This window comes from Dermacentor variabilis, chromosome 11, assembly GCF_050947875.1.
Source record: "Dermacentor variabilis isolate Ectoservices chromosome 11, ASM5094787v1, whole genome shotgun sequence".
Lineage (NCBI taxonomy): Eukaryota > Metazoa > Arthropoda > Arachnida > Ixodida > Ixodidae > Dermacentor > Dermacentor variabilis.
In genome coordinates, this window is record NC_134578.1 from 91,670,676 (window position 1) to 91,686,294 (window position 15,619).

The 15,619-nt window shown below is 46.3% G+C and overlaps 1 protein-coding gene across 4 annotated transcripts in view; it reads left to right on the forward strand.

The window, feature by feature from the left end:
- LOC142563855 (prestin-like) overlaps positions 1-15,619 on the forward strand; it is a 275,908-nt gene that overhangs the window by 143,777 nt on the left and 116,512 nt on the right. For 3 of the 4 annotated variants that reach the window (XM_075674524.1, XM_075674525.1, XM_075674526.1), the window contains one exon: positions 12,211-12,257. The exons of the other annotated variant lie outside the window; for it this stretch is intronic. The gene's annotated coding sequence lies outside the window, so the exon portion shown is untranslated. The remainder of the gene's footprint in view (positions 1-12,210; positions 12,258-15,619) is intronic. 4 annotated transcript variants of the gene reach the window in all.

Sequence of the window (15,619 nt, forward strand, 5' to 3'; positions counted from 1 at the left end):
GATAACGGAGACAAAGAACACCGAGATTATCTTCTGATTCTATTTCTTGAGCCCAGAATTAAATTTTTTTACTCGAATCTTATTTTCTACACCCGTATACTAACCTCTCGTGTAAATGGACTTGTGATACGAGGGAACATTGTAGCAAGTGTCCTATCGAGTTCATTCTATCGCGTCTATTCGGCAAGTAGGATCCCCGAGCTGTTTAGACCAGCTGGCTTTGCCCATTCCAAAGATAGCAAGTCGGTATGAAATTTGGCTTTCTGAAGACACTTCAGCCGAGTAAGCCAAACGAAATAAAACATGTTGCCAATGCAGTCGGAATCAGTCAGAAATGTGGCAGAAATGCTGCAGTATTCATTGTCACTCTCCTGCAATACGACTTCAGTTACGGAAGACTACAATTTTACTTTCAAAAAATTAGGTTAGCATGTGATTTCAGTTTTCTCTGATTTGATGCAACCGGTGCAACTGACCCAATCAATGAGACTAGCAAGCTCTTGTTTCACGCACAGTCGTACTTCTTGAGAGAAAGGGGGGGGAGAGGGAGTAAGCTTTCAATGAATCTTGGAGAGGTTTGCCTGGTGGCACGTCTACCATGCCACACTGTGGGCGTGTGTGATTTAGGGACCGAATTGATATGACCAGCACACGAACATACCAAAGCTGCACAAAACACACCCACCACAGCAGGCAAGAAACCAAAGGATCTCATTGAGACCGATCTCTCTGAGGAAGCTTTAAAGTGCCCTTCGTTAAGCAAGATGCACAGGTAGCGTTAGTCAATAAGTTGAGGACATATCCTCGCTATATTTGATGAAGTTCCTGTACACGGTTTGAGTCTGAATTGTGTTCGGGGGGCACAATTTTCTTTCTCAGCATTGCAGATTTCACCGCCTGGATGGGCTGTACCTAAAGGAAACTAACATGTTTGTCAAGCTTCGAACCTCACAAGCTGATCAAAGCGGCAGGTTAAAGATGGAATAGTATATTTGGTTGGCTCGTTATTGAAGTTGTTCGCTACGGGCGAGGATTAGCCTGGCAAACTGGGCCTTCAATGACTGCCCATGTGTGTTTTTTTTTTTAATAAATGCGCTATCACGTGCCCAAAAGTTCAGTGCCGTGCTTACCCGCTAGTAGAAAGCATAACAATTTCTAATGCATCATTATTGGTCCTTCGGGGAACGTTATCCTTTGTAGACGCCAATATGGAAAAGCCCGTGTTTTCAAATGGCCAAGAAAAGCCTTTCTTTCGACATGGAAGCGCCGCCAGGAGCCAATAAAGTGTTGAGCGTCGCCAATTTCTTTGCAATTTGTACATTGAGGAGAGCAAGCTCAGCTAGTTTTGAACGCTCAAGGCCAATCCAGTTCGTATTCAATAAATTAGACTGGTTTCAGAGCGATTGAGAATGTGTAGTGTACACTATATGTTGCAGTACACAAAGCGCCAGGAGTATATAAATCACAGGGAATTGCGTTCAGTGGTAACAGGTTGCTGCCTTGTTCGCTGACTATTGATGGCTTGGAGATCGTATATATATATATATATATATATATATATATATATATATATATATATATATATATATATATATATATATATATATATATATATATATATATATATATATATCACGCTACTCTTTACCAGGTTCCATTCCTTTTTCTCATTAATAACAGGTTGCACAAACCTGGCTTTCTGCGCAGTATATCGCAGGCTGTGCCATGCAGCGCCGCAAACCGGCTTCGGGGTCGGCACACATTGTGATCAGGCGAAATAATCGGCAAAAATAAATCACTCCCGCAACTTCGAATTTCCTAGCACACACACACACACACAAGACTGAGCATCTTAAACACGAACAAGCACGCACTGCGGTTAGCCGACTGGTTGGTCGACACAAGAAAACAGAAGAAAAAAAGAGAAGTAGAGCTTATGCGGTGCAGTAATATGTCACGTCCACGGGTCCAATCGCCCGATCTCGATCCTCTTGGTCACGTGCGATGCATTTCCACAGGACTGTGCAGTCTTTGCAGAGAAGGGGCACAGTATCACGCAATGCGTCGAATTCCATATATTTCACGGTCTAGACCATCGCTCGCCTCGCAACCGGAGCGGGTTTCCTCGCTTCGCAACGGAGAGGCATGGCATTGGGCCGGTCTCAGGCGATCTAGGGTTGGCGCTCCCATAATCGGGTCGGCAGTGCATGAGCCAGTGTAGGAAACTTTGCGCCCGTATTCAGAAAGCTTTCTTACACTAGAACCCTTCGTGAGAGCAAATCCCTGTCAAGACTGATGTTTGACGTGCTGGACGACCACTCAGTGGTACAACACACACACACGCACACACGCACACACACACACACACACACACACACACACACACACACACACACACACACACACACACACACACACACACACACACACACACACACACACACACACACACACACACACGAACAGAGAGCGTTGTGAATACTGGCACATGTTCTTCCTGCATTTGGGTGCCCGTAGTCACAAAAAATAATTGGGCACGCTAGAAATGTTCGTAAGAAAAAAAGCAACCATGTGAGACACAGCTTCAGAAAAAATAGCCCACCAATCGCAAAGAGCACAGACGAAAAAGAAAAACTGTTAATTCGGCCACTATTCCTTTGAGCTTTTTCTAAAAGTAAATGCTAGCCAATCAGGATGTTCAATATGACAGTAGTAAAGGCTCCCGGCCAATGGCAAACAACCCTTAAGCACAAAAAGCGCCCGTTTTTATACTATGTGCTCTGTGGCGTGCTCTGCAATGTCTATTCAATGTTCGACCAGTGCCACTGTATTGCAGTTTATTGTCAATAAGGGGGCGGAGGGTGGAGTAGTGGATAAACTGTATCATCTCTATTTCGAACACTACGGAATATCCTCAATATCATTGCCACCGTTAATGGGAGACGCTTCACCAAATAAATTCACTTTCCTTTCAGCTTTTGTTTCTTTTCAAGAACGTTTAGTCCTCGGCCACCTGTTTGTGAGTCGGCTTCAAGACCGCGTTCCCGGTAATTCGCGACACAAGCTCGGCACGTGGCACCGCAGAGACAAGCCGACTGGAGGCGGCAGGAAATAAGTAAAACCACGGCCACCGTGTCACTCGGACGGTGCAAAAACTCGAATACTCGATCGCACTTTGCGATAAGGATGAGATTCGGAAGCCTTTACGACCGTCGGCGGCGGCGGCTCTCAGAACTGTCCGGGCCCGAGGCATCAAACCGGTCGCCCCGTTGCTGCCGAGATTAAAAGCCGCGATAGTCAGGAAGTGGACTGCGGCGGATCGAGCAGAGTGCCGTTGTAGAGCGTCTGTGTCGGGAGAGAAGCCGCCTATCTCCTCGGGTAGCACGGTTATGCGTAGACCGCGAGCTTGATGGTCTCCCGCAGTTTTCGGTACGCTATAACGGGCGCGGTGTGGAGGATTATGGCTTCGAGGGGCCCGTAGGACACGGGTGATCGCGTGAAGTGTTGACTCGCCTACCGTCCTGCTCGGGCTGTGGCTATTTCCGTGCAGTCTCTTACGGCTTTCCGCAGAGTAGCTCGTATAGTCGCGCGGAGATGCTGTGGCGGACAGTGTGCGCATTCCTTTAACATTATCCGCTCCTGACACCCGGCACAGTGACTCAGTGGCTGTGACGTTGTGAGGCCGGACACGAGGTTTTGGAGTGGATTACCTGCAACCCTGTTCTGAAGGGCTCGGAATGCGAATGCGCTCGCGTGCCGTACTATTATTGAGCGTCAAAGAACAGGTGGGGTCACGACGGCAGCATTTCGATGAAGGCGAAATGCGAAAATGCCCGTCTACTTAGATTTAGGTGCACGTTAAAGAACCCCATGTGGTCCGAATCCCCGGAGTCCTCCACTACGGTTTCCTCATAATCAGAGAGTGGTTTTGGCACGTGAAACCCCATAATAAAAAAAAGCGGGTGGTCAAAATTAAACCGCAGCATTTCCAGCGGGGCCAACTGCTCAGTGTAAGCGAGGTAGTTTCTTATTTATTTTTATTTTTTCTCTGACAGTATTCTCCGTAATTTTTATCGGGAGGCGCATTTTTTTTTCCGAATACTGAAATGGCGCTTTATTACTGCTGAAGTATTATTTGTGTCAATTATTTTAAACAAGTAACAGGGCCGCTTCTCACAGAAAGTTGGTATGCTACATTTGTTCGCGTGAACAAATTTCATTAGTCCACACGGAGTGCATAACCTTAGCGAATACAGAAGTGAACATTTTTTTTTTTTTGCATTTGGCCTGAGGGCCCGTATTCACAGTATCTATTTAGGCTAAAATTGCCCGTAACAGAAATTGTGGGCCAATCCTAATCGCGGGCGTATCGCTAGCTAACGGGGCCAGCCAATCGCAAATATCATTTGCGAACGAATAGCTTTGCCAATTCGATTCCACGGGCCGAATTACCAGTTGTTAGTTCGCAAGTGACCATTGCTATTCACTGGCCGCGTTAAGTAATGATACGTCCATTGCAAGGAACCGCTTGGTTTTCTTTCTTACGAGAAATTCTAGCGTACGGGCATTTTATGAATTAGGGCCCAGGTGGTGGTGGACAGAGCCAATTAGGCTAGCACAGTTGATGCACAGAAGTTATCCGAATGTTGCGTCTCTAACAAAGATACACTTCTGCTCAGGCGAAATCCACAATTCCCTAGTACCAACCAGTTTACAAGAAAAGCTAAACGTCCTAAACAATTTGTTGAGACAGTGGAAACGTATTGTTTTCACATGACTCAAAGTGCGTGAGAGCTCAGAAAGAGGCGTGCGCCATTTCACCATGCTAAAATTGACGAGGAGCCCCTGCTCCTGACAGTGCCGCTTACAGTGAAAGCTAGGTCATTGTCCGAGATACCCGGGAAGTGCAAGCGACGGCTGCCAGTAACAGCTGCCGCGAGTGGTGACGAGACGAAAACACGACGTTGAGATCAGTGGTGCTGATAGCACAGATTGACTTCGGCGGTGCGTCGGGGCCTAGATGTGGTCTGCATGCCGTTCCTACCGGTCCGCCCAACGTGACTGCAATGAGGACAGGAGAAAGGCATTCGCGGACCACTCGCGCCACGGCGAAGTACAGAGTCGTTGTAAGAGGCGCTTTAGGAGAGGTGTTGCCCCATGCAGGGTGTTATGCCCAATTCTAGCTGCTTTATGGCGCGCGTATACGAAGTGTAGTCCTCAACGTTCACTGTAACACTAAAGTTAGGTAAAATAGCTTATATGTACCTAATTTTTCAAGGATTGACTTCAAGGATCTTACCTAAGGACAACGCTAGGAAGAAATATTAAGTCGGGCTGGGCTATCCGATTACGCGACTATAATGTAATGATGGCAGTGAGTGAAAGCTTGCACACCCAAAAAAAGCTCCATAAACGAGAGATGGTTGGTAACACCGCTCTAAATTGCCGCACCATCTACCGCTGAACTAATGGCTTTTAAGCGTGAAAGATCGGGACTGGTTAATTTGATATAAATGTAAAATAATTACATTTCCTCCAAACGTGTAAGCATGCACTCGACTTTGACGGTTTCGAGAACGTTTCCTGCCAGAATCTAGGAACATGCAATCAGAATCGCTATCGACGCTACCAGTGCCAAGCCATTGGCGCAAAATTTTAGAAAGGCAAGCCTTGCTTTCCTTTACCACACTAAATTGGCCTTCTTCCTGCGAAAGTTGGAGCGCAGATATAGCATAGCGAGAGTGCTCTGCCGGTCTCGACTATCCAGGCCGGGCTATCCATAGGTGCGCGCTATCCAGGACGTTCGCTCTCAGAATAGCTGGTTGCACTGTTCACTGCCCGTATGCGCATCGCCACTGCTGAGAGAAACCAGTACACAAGATGTGGAGCACAAGAAATGCTGGTTAGTCGAGCGAAGGCCAAAGCGGGAAAGACGCGACTAATGTGGGTTAGACGACCAGTTCCCGCTCATTCGCTCAGGCTGCGAAATGTCGACCGCATTCACACCCGCACTTGAGCCGATTCCTTCGCACACACTGCCTTAAAACGACTTACTTCTCTACAACATGTGTATCCACACCAAGTCGATGTTCCCCTAATTCACACCACGCTGCTGTAGAGACAATTACCTGCACTCGAGTCCGCATTGTCGGACGTTGTGGCGCAACGTAATAAAGCGCGTTGGTAGCGCTGGCGACTCATTTGTATGCGCCGTGGCTTTGCCGCAACGGCATGTGTGCACACTCAGACGAAGAAGCATGCGGTGGATGGATAAAACCGCAGGGTTTCGCAACCTATAGGGTGCCCGCATTCCTCAAGAAATCCCAACTCACGGCGGTACATGATCGCAGGGCACCCGTCACGCGGTCACGAACTTGTACGTACGCTATGGGTAACGCACGCACGCACAGCCACACACGTGCAGACACACGAGAACCCTCTCCACTGCAGCCGGAACGCGTAGCGCTGTGCCGAGCGGCAGGACGAGGGGGCGTCTCAGTGGCGTAGGGCTGTTGCGAAAAAGTCTCGGTGGCCCGGCAACGGGGCGGGTGGGAAGGAAATTACCGAGCCCTTCGTCGTATGTGTGTGTGAGACGCAGCGCTCAATTAAACCCGCTGATTGCCGGGCGCACGCTCCCTGGACGTCCGGGGCCTGCATCTAATCGTCTGGGAAGCGGCAGCTTTCTCCCAGCAAGCTCGAGACCTCGGGTGTACTGCGTACTAGGCGGCTGCACCCTCTGTTACGACACTGCTGCGGAACGCATACATTGCGTGTGAGAACCGATAACGGGAGAGGTTCTGCAATGTTTTGTTCGTCGCTAAACCATAGATTGGTCGTCGACTGCTTATTCACTACTTGGCGCTGACGTCTTCATGTGCTTGTTCGGCTCATTGGCGAGTTCTTGTTCTGCCGCGGTTACAACGCACGCTTTGCATACAAGAGAGTCTTTGGAAATTTAACTACTGCATCGAGTTCTTGCGCCGACAGGAAGCAGTTTGTGCAGAGGCAAACAGGACGTTGCTTTAAAGGCGGCGCTGGTGCACGTTTTGGCTCTGTTTTATATATCAATTTGCTTGTAACGAAATAAATGCTTTGCTTTCAAACAGAAATCCCAAAGTTAGTTTCATCCGAGCAATGCTATGGACAAGTGAACTGCAATAAAGAAGAAGTCTAAATCTTCGAACAAGCTGCATGAACTCAACAGCACTGAGCCGTCATGGTAGCAGGAGGTAACAACGGCAAAACAATAAAAATAAAAGATATGCAAAATTATTAAAAGATGCATACGCCCCAGGACATTTCATGTCGTTTCCTGCATGCTCGTGACGCGTTTTGTGCTGCGTGGCTTTGTTGTTTCGAAGCCAGGTGGTACACGTGACGTTTCAGTGCTAATTCAGTCGTCCACAGAGCTATAGCAAACTTGAAAGTGCGAACGGTGATGAAGTATATCTGCACTACTTGACAACGCACCCCGTCTGCGCATTGTACTACTAGCAGACGCACCGGTGCCTACGTAAGAATACAGATATGTGAATGAAGAACCAAACTAAGTTAGAGCAAACCTCTGTTTCTTCCGGAATATGGCTTGCAACTGGCGGCTGACAGCTCTGTCGTAGTCACAAAAAAATAATTCATTCCGGCTGGTCGATATATATTCGAACCAACTGTGCAGACGAAAGAAAGGATAACTAACAGCGTTTCGCTTCAAGTTATCTGTTTCTACGTCAATTTATCACCGTTGTTTATCACGTTCGAGTTTGTCATGGATTGCCTACCTGCGAAGTGTTTGACTACGAAACTCCAGCTGCACTGTTTCTTCGAGTGCGGAGTGAATATTCAAAAAGAAACTCCGAAAAATTAACCATTCTTATGGTCCCTATGCCGATATGTTGCCGACTTCGATAAAAATCTCGCATGCTTGGTGACACACGGACGACATACGGTGACACACGGACATACGAAATCATTAACCACAGTTGCATATCGATATTGGCCTTACCATCTTAATTCAACTCTACAGTGAGGGCATTCGGTATTAGTAGTTGGGCAGTATAGGTGCATAACTCCTAATCAACCTTAGTGCAAACAAGGTGGCAGAACAAGGAGACCCCCCCCCCCTCCCAGGGCAAGGGGCTTCTTTCAACTAACATCTGTATTACATCACGCCCCTAATGTTAGAATCCTAACACAAGCAGCGTGTACTGATTTGCGACCATGACTCCTGGCAGACGAAGAGAGTGATATGCTTGGCTAAAGTGCCTACCTGCCAATGTCCCCAGAGGCATGACATCTGCCAGCGTTCACCGGTTGCTTGAGGAACTGTTTACAACTGTGTTCACCTGTAAGGTTTGCATGTCCTCTTATGTTAATCACAAGAGGCCATTCAAAACCTTACAGGTGAGTGAGCTTAAATCATTGGAGACATTTAAATACGTTAATAGCAGTGTTGTGCTTTGCGCTGTTGTAGTGTTCAGGGGCGCGTACTTCGCAAATGTTCTCTTGCGTAAGTGTCGTCCATGACTCGCTGCATCGCAGCGTCGACAGCCTCGTTGTTAGGCTGATGGCAGTGATGCGTTTCTGGCCGCTGGACCCAGAACTATCAGGGAAGGCCCTTGCGTAAGATATCTTTGCAAATTCGGGCCAAGGTGCGTGCCGGAGTCGCTAAGAATGCCCAGCCCCAGCTCTCCTGCTCTCCCGCTTCCGGAGGTGTGCGCCTACCAAATCGCGTGCCAAGTGTTCAACCTTGAAGATTTAGTTTTTCGCTTCTAAAGGCCTAGTAGACGGCACTCAGCCCCGCACACAACCATGGTCCGCTGCTTACGGCGTCTACCTTTTTTCGTCCCTCGCCGTGCAGTGGTTTATTATTACCAACTGTAACTGCGCGTTGGGGTTGAACCCCGTGACGAAGCGCGAAGTCCAACAGCTATGGCCGTGTTCGCGGGGCTCGAAGCGCCCAGTCATGGCGCCCCAGAAACGGGTCAGAAGCGCGTCGACCCATGCTCTCAAGGCCCCCGTTGTTCTCGCTGCTGCTGTCTGCACTATGCGCGTGCGTTGAGAGACGCTGCAGTAGTTATGACTGCATCGACTGAGTGAGCCTCGGCGAATTTCGCATGCGAATCGTTGTTTCGCAAGAAGGCGGCGTCCCAATTTCTATGCTTGATGGCAACGGCTTCGCGACCGTGTGCGGGCATATCGCTGTACTCCAAACACCGGTCGAAGTTTGCTGCCGCTGTACTTGGAGCTTTGTGCCATTGGACAGGCGTAGTGGGATTGGCTAAGTGACACTCCGTCGTCAGGCTCGTGGCTCCTGAGAACGAAGCTATGATATAGCACCGTGTTGTGGGCCCTCCCGCTGCTTAAGTTGGTGCAATTGAGAACGCTTGGCGATTGAAACAGGCATTGAATGCGTGACGACGTTTTCCTTTGTGTGTCTGTGTGTGTAACTGGACGCTCCTTGGATTTCGGGGCTAAGACGAACAGCTACTGAACTGAAGACGTCGTACGGGTGAGCTCAATGGGACTACCTCACCAACGAATCTTGCTGAAGAGGGTTTAAAGTTTCAGTAGCGTTTGACCTTTAATGGAGCAGGAGCCAATTTTACAGCGCTTTCGAGCGTAAGTGCTCTTTGCAATTGATCGGTCACCTTCCCTTATAATATGTCTACGATCAAGATTGGCTGAAAATATGTCTTACAAACAATTCTATCCCAAGAGGTATTTTGTAAATGCCGGCTGAAGTGATTCTGTGACCACATTTCTATATTCTGACTGAACGTATTCCACACTGGTATGAGTCTTGTCTGAGATAAGGTCTTATTCAATGACAGCGTGTGAGACATACGTCCGTGGAGGAAATGTGGCTGTATTCGTTGTTTAGCTGCAGGCCTGAAGTAGTATTGCTCTGGGTCCAATACAGAAAGCGTCTTGTTTGTAAAAGCGGTTTGCCATTGGCAGAACGCCTTTGATATTATTATTATGCCAAGCACTATGATTTACTGGCGCCTGCTATTACGAACAAATATGGCTTAGGTACATTTTGTAAATTCGGCTCCTGATTCTTATCGGCACCGACAGATTGTGCTACCTTACAGTCAGGAGAAATCTGGGCTTATTCTTTTGAGTCCCGAAGACAGCTCAAGGACATAATCGCAGTTAAAATTGGTTCTGATTAGCGGCTGTTATCTTACGATTGTGGAAAGTGCATCTTATGGTGACAGCAATTATACGGACTCTCGAGGCGCAAAAACGCTGTCGGAAACGCCGCCGACGCTTCCGCCATTCCCAGCGTGGTCGGGCTGTCCCCGACGGCGCATGCGCATCTCGGGGATGAAAGGTCAGAGGGCTTCCAGAGAAACGGTATGGGGGCTAGAGGAGTGGGTTCTGCGACTGAGCGTAGTTCGCCACCTCTCATCATGACGCAAATGTAACGCTGCAGTCAGTAGAACGGTTATCCTGCACGCGTCGTAGCCCGTGCGCAGGGAAGAGTGTGCGTACGCAAGGAAAAACAAAATACGGACTTGAGGATATTGCTGCCGCTGATTTCAGATATGAGGTATCCTTCAAGTACCATTCTTTAACGTGTAATCAGAGCTGTACAGGTAATTGTGCTACTGTCGGAAAAGGCGAAGTGCCGGAACTATCTTTTTTTTAGCTTCTATGCAGGAACCTCGCGCTACAGCTCCAGCGGTTTTGAACAAGTGCGGAGTTATTTTGTAGGGTTAGGCTATGAACTGGTGAGCAGTTTTTCGTACATTTACTGCACTCGAGTATCATTTGAGTCGCAAATAATAAGGTTGAACGTCCAGAACCACACGGGCTATATATGAGAGTCGACGAAGTGGGGCATATATCTGAGTGCGTTTTGTTCTACCTGAGAGGCGTTAACGTGGGCCCAAACCTAAGTACACGACCGTTTTGCACTTCGATCTAATCAAAACGCGGTCACTATGGCAGATAAACAAACCCACAACCTCATGATTAGCAGCACAACGATAACCAGCGAGCAATCACGGCGGGTAAGAACTGGGTTTGGATCAAAGACGTTTCACTTGGTGCGAAATTTACTGCTTCCGCGTAATGAAGTCTTGATGTCGTTAGCCTTTTCTAAAGCTTGGTAATACATCCTTACAACTGTTTACGCCGTAACTGGCAAAACCTTCTATATTTCAGAAACAAATGAACTTACACTTCCTGCAGAGTTATGCGGTGCAGCCGTCGGTTCCTTACACAGAAATTCACGCGATTCCAATGGAACTTTATTGTGAATGATGTTAAAAACTAATTTTACTCAAATAGAAAATGCAGCAGCCGTGAAACCTTCCACTCCCAGATCAAGTGACACAGTATGATGCAGCATGTACGCGATGACAAGCTGCGCAAGCGCCATCACAGAAATCTTGACATCGTAGTTTGCTCAGGGTTCATTCGCAGCTTGTTTTTTTTTATCTCTGCGAGGGCTTGCGGTTTCATAGAAAATCTACAAGCGTCACATGTGAGAAATCTTGCAATGACTCATTTGTCACTAAATGCAGCCTCAAAATTGCAAGAAAAGCACTCTTTTGCAGCTTTATGAAAAGTTGCACAAATCAAAGAAGAGGTAAATATTGAGCTCTGCGAAAACGGATGAAATCTGATAATTTGGGTGATTCTGAAAACGTCATTAAAACTTATTGTTTGCAAACACAAAAAACTGTTCCAGTAAGCATTACATTCTTTTATTAGTAAATATATAGTTGTACCATGCTGGCAACCCTCGTTGGTGCTGCCTGGTCACGTTATTTTATTTACACAATGATACAAGGTTCTATATCTTCTCCCCACAAGCGCCCTTACTCTATCATCGCAAAGTGAGCAACATCCCTGCCATTTCTTCCGCGGTTCCTTTTTTTCTGATATTATATATAGAGAGGAAAGTTATGCCACAGAGCGTCCTAAACAAATTGTCTCATGAATAATCTGGAAATAGTTGCTTAAATCTTGTGCAACACCGGCCACGTTTATATTATGGGCACCCTGGAGTAAATTCAAAAGTACTGTCAATGTTTGCTGTGTGTTTGCCCCAAATTAAGTTTCGTCCTTTTGTTCACTTGTGCATGTGTTAATTGTATATTGCCTTCCGTCTCGTACTTTTATTCTCTGGCCTCATTCCCCGAAATGAAGACGTACTCAAAATTACTTATGCTTCACGGCGTTTTTCTTTCTTCTTTGCAGTAACCAAGCCGACGTCGACAACGGACTAGACATCTGCCTTCTTCCTGGTAAGATGCACGAAACTTTGTTTTGCGATATAATCTTTAAAAAAAAAGAATTCCTTGGCGAACGAAAGTTTCACTCTTATTGAAAGTCGGTGGAACTGGAACACATGTCTGTGACCATTGCTTGCAAACAACAAATATTTTCTATTCTGCTTCCCTTTCTAACGTCGATTTCACATTCGAGGCCTTAGCATGAAGGCTTCCTGTTAGTAGCGAATTGTCACTGTGGCTTTTCGAATATGTAGGATGCCGTTGCAATTTTTATGAACAAGGAGAATCGCTGTAGTTAGCGGAGAGTATGTCTTTCTTCTTTGGCTTGACCGTTTGGCTCAGATCCCCTCGCTTTATTTCAAAAGAAACAAATTTAAGCCCACGTTAAGCTCTCATGGAACCAAAAGGAATATAAGAATGTGAGCTCTGTCCTTATGGTGCCCGGTAGGAGCAACGCACTTTACGCATACATAATTCCCGTTTCCTCTAATGAATCTGACGAGTACCTGCACCAAGCACACGCCTTGGGCAACAGTTAATTCTCTTCTTCATGGGAAAAGAAGAAGAATTAGGCCTCATGGTTTGCCCCGCAAAACGGCTTCAGCGCGACGTTCTCGTCATGCTGCTAGAAGACGTCGCACTATATCACTGCAGGTACCATGCGCCCGACTCTTTACAGCGCCAGCGGGCGTTGCTGCAGCAATACGCGAGAGAGCCTACGTCTCTCTCCGCAAACGCTGTGAGCAGTTGTCTGTTGTACCAACGTGGTACGAATGCGGAGCAAAACATTGCGCAGCGAAAGCACTTCCGCAGTTCTGAAGTCGCTTGCGATGCGAACAGTCGTCATTCACCCCTGAGCCTCCCCCGGCAGACCTGCGATCTTTGCGAACAGCTTGACTTATCGAGTCGCCCCGCATTGCGTTGTCTAAGAGTATGCTAGCCATCGAGATTAAGCGTTATAAACTGATGGCTTGGTGTGTCTCTCCACGCGTGTACGGATTGCGTCGCGAATCGAAATATTGCCAAGTGACGGCAACTGATTTATTGCCGTACTTACTAAAAATGCTAGAATGAGAACAGGCTGACACTTAACGACCAGCCTAACTTAGTCCACCGGTGCGTATGAAACGTTTATAAACTTGCCCCAAAGAAATCATATCATATAAAGAGAAGGGTTAGAATAAAAGGTCAATGCACTTGTGCGGTTCACTGTACACTGCGAATTTTCGCTGTCAGGAGGACTCTTTGGTCTTCAGAGCAATCACGCACTGCTGCTTCATCTCTTGCCAGTGCCTGATCAGGCACGCCAAATATTTGACTTCACTGACTCAATGAAGGAAGCGCAATGATCTCAGCCAATCCTCAGAATTTCTGGTCCTTTAAGCCTTCTAAACCTCAAACATATGAGATTTACCTCTCGAGCAATACTTTACGTGCAGGTACAGAGGCATATTGCTGTTAATTATATCCCCGGAATATTTAGCAGCATTCCTGCTTTTTATTTAACATTCAGCTGCGTACTGCCACGTTTGTGTAGTCCTTTTAGAGCACTCACGCGCGTCTTCAGACATGGTGTTACACAGTAACAAACTGTTAAAATCTACATCTATATATGCTAAAATCACGATAATAAAGCCTGGATCATGCAGTTTCCCTTTCCAAGCTGTTTCTCACAACTTTAGCAACACTTGTTTTGAACAACCTGTGTCATTCGTCCTTTGTGCGCGCTGCAGATATACTATGTTCAACCGCACTACCACATCAGTTAAAAATTCCATATTTTGTTGACTAATTGACGATAAGATATCCCAATGTATACAGCTGACTTGCAGTCAGCACCTTCTTCTGCACATTGATGTAATAATACATGAAAGCATACTAACCATTCATGATTCTGCTTTAAGCTTTCTAAGGTTTGTCATGGTAATTTGCTACCATGCACCTACCCGGAATCCTCAGCATTATGATATCGTCGTCCGATTCAAACCGAAAGCAAAACGCGACAGTATACCGTAACAAAACAGACGAAAAGGAGGCTCAGAAACAAGGACATAGGACTGGCCAACTCAACGCCATTCTTTGTGTATGGGCAAGTTTGTCCGCCATTGAAAAAACCTCTTCGAATGGCAGTCAGAAGCAAACCTGAAATGAAATGAAAATCTGTCTGGACGGCCAATGGAAAAATCTTGGCGAGGCAGAATGATAATCCTGGAGCCATGCACATATGCAACGAAGGTGCCCTTTCCAGGATAATTGCTGATGCTTGAAAGTTTCAGTAAGTGTCTCAACAATGTTTAGAATGGAGTATTGCGAATTGGTTCTAGCACAGGACATTAGGCTGCTAAGCAAAACCGTTACATCATTGTTGCACCTTAGCCCCTGCTCTGCAGCCAGCAAGCGCGATACTATATATTACTTATTTTAAAGAATTTTAATTTTAATTTGAAGTTGTCCTGATAGAGGCCTAACACCAGAACACTATCAATCGGTCGCATTTTTAGTTTCAACGCTTACTTTTTGGATCGGCCAAACGGGCGTCATAGTATTGTTGCCATACATGTCGATAAAAGCCGTAAAATTTTGTGTAACTGCGGATGACTCTAAAATCTCTACGCTAAAACATAAATTAGACAAAATTTCCGCGGTATACCGGTCACCTGAGGGAAATAGTGCCGGATTTAACAACTTCTTTGAGTATTTTTAAACTACGTTTCATATAAAAGTTTCAAACTCATCTATGGTGGAGATTTGAACATAGATACGTTGATAACCAGTAAGATTTCGGTAGAGTTGATGCATATGATTGGCTCTTCTGGGTTGATGAAGAAAACGAACGTACCAACGCACATCACATTATCTTCTTCCTGTCTCAAACCTTTAATTACAAATATTGAAAACAGCACATTCCGCCCATGAACCGTTAGCGCAGATGTCAGGGACCACTGTCCAGTTTTTATGTCGCATTATACGAAAACTAAAACTACGAAGTGTTCACAATAGCCGCTCGTCATACAGTGTATATTGCACGAAAGCCTGCAGGCTTTTAAGTGTGATGTTAGTTAACATGAGTGGTCTTTTCTTTTCTATATAACAGATGCGAATGTGTCGTACAAAAAAGTTGTTACAGCATTCGTCCGAATCTATGCCATGCACTTACTCTTGAAGAAGATAAAGCAATCTAAACGGTTTAGAAAGCCGTGAGTTACGCTTATTTTCAGCCGAATGATACGGCTAAAAAATAAACTTGATCATGTCTTCCTCAATTCACATGAACCAACAGATGTGCCAGTGTTAAAAAAAAGCTAGGAATAAATTAAATGGAGAACTTAGGCGAGCTAAGAATAGCATACTACGAGACGACATTTGCTGATAGT